The sequence below is a fragment of the Condylura cristata genome, unplaced genomic scaffold (assembly GCF_000260355.1).
Source record: "Condylura cristata isolate star-nosed mole 26May11 unplaced genomic scaffold, ConCri1.0 scaffold00012, whole genome shotgun sequence".
Lineage (NCBI taxonomy): Eukaryota > Metazoa > Chordata > Mammalia > Eulipotyphla > Talpidae > Condylura > Condylura cristata.
The window spans coordinates 56750782-56752274 of record NW_004567113.1 but is presented as its reverse complement, the minus strand read 5'-3'; the positions used below and the strand labels follow the sequence as shown (position 1 = coordinate 56752274).

General features: G+C 74.5%; 1 protein-coding gene across 1 annotated transcript in view; it reads left to right on the top strand.

Annotated features, from left to right (window-relative positions):
- The window catches only part of RGS12 (regulator of G-protein signaling 12), an 8767-nt gene that overhangs the window by 5815 nt on the left and 1459 nt on the right, over nt 1-1493 (top strand). The window lies entirely within an intron of this gene.

The window sequence follows — 1493 nt, the reverse complement described above, 5'->3', positions numbered from 1 at the left end:
CCGGCGGCCCTGGACACAGCCGAGCTGCCCCTCTGGGCGGCGGGGGCGGCGCCCGCTCTGTGGCCAGGAGTAATAAACTCGCGTCTCACCTGCACTGGCTTGAGCTCTTCCTTTCTGTCGAAGTTATGTCCAGGTGAGGTGGGCGGGGCCGGCCGGGGGACCCCGAGCCCCCGCCTCCCCTTGGGGACACCGGTGAGCCGCCAGGCGGTCACCCCAGAGCCCAGAGAGCCCCGGGCCACCACCGTGAGCCATCCTTTGCGCCCAGCGCCCTGGCACTGCACGCCCGGGCTCCCAGAAGAGCGGCGAGGACCCCGCTCCAGCCGGAGGTCGGGTGTGCCGAGGCTGCCCTTTCCGAGAGGGGGCCTCCTGGACACCGGCTCCAGAGACAGGCCCTCGGGCGGGGTCAGCGCCGCCCGGGCGCCGCCTCCCGGGCTGAGTGGACACCAGGCGCCGGCCGACCACCCTAGCCCCGTCCTGGGCCGGGCTCCTGCCTCCGTGCCGGGGCCACACCACCACGGGGGTCCGCACGGCCGGCCGGCCTGGCCAGCGGCCCCCACCAGGCTTCCGGCAGCCCTGGAGCTACTGCCCCGCCCTTGGGGTGCTCAGCCACCCTGTGCAGCGCACCCCCCTAGGGCCCCCACGGCCCGGCCCGCTGCAGGCGCCCGCTGTCCAGGCTGCAGCCCCAGGCTGACGCCCGAGGGCCGGCATCTCCCAGCCCGCAGCCCCCGTCCCGTGGCCACCTGGCGTGCGCCTGTGCGGTCTGGTGCCCCCTCCACAGAGGCCCGGCCCTTCGGTCCAGGGAGGCCCAGGGCAGCAGGCCCCTCCCCAGGCGGGGCAGGCCCTGTGCCTCTTCCCAACACACGGTGCCCCCTCGGGCCTGCCCCAGCTGCCCCCTGGGCACGGCCTTGCTCTGCTCGGCCAGCCTCTGACTCAGTGACCCCCAGCTGGGGTCACTCGGCAAGCAGGGGCCTGCACCCCAGCCACAGCCTCTCGGTGGGGCCGGCCCCGCCCTCAGCGGCCTTCTCACACACGTGCTTGGACCCTGTTTCCTGACCAAGGCGCTCTGTCTGGGCCCCCAGCCTCAGTGCCAGGCCGCAGACTTTGGGGGACCGTGGAGACTCGGGGTCCACAGAAGCTGGGAGTGGGTGGGGCATCCAGGGTCCCTCTGGACAGGGAGGGCCGTGCAATAGGCAGCGAGCTGGGGTCGGGTGGCCCAGTCCCGGCGTGCCTGGGGGAGTGCTGACCTGTCCAGAGCCCCCGACTGCCGGCCAGCCGGGTGCCCTTGGAGGTCTCGGCTGAGGCCGCGAGCAAGGGCCGGGCCGCCTTTGGCCCAGAGCAGAACCGGCTCCCTGTGGAGTCGGGGCCCCCACCCCAGCGCTGCGGGGCCCCTCCCGGCACCGGGTGGCTCGGGCAGGCCTGGGCTTGGAGGCCGTGACGCTGCCTCTGCACCAGGCTGGGCCTGGCCACTGAGTCACAGCCCGGCGGCCACGCGG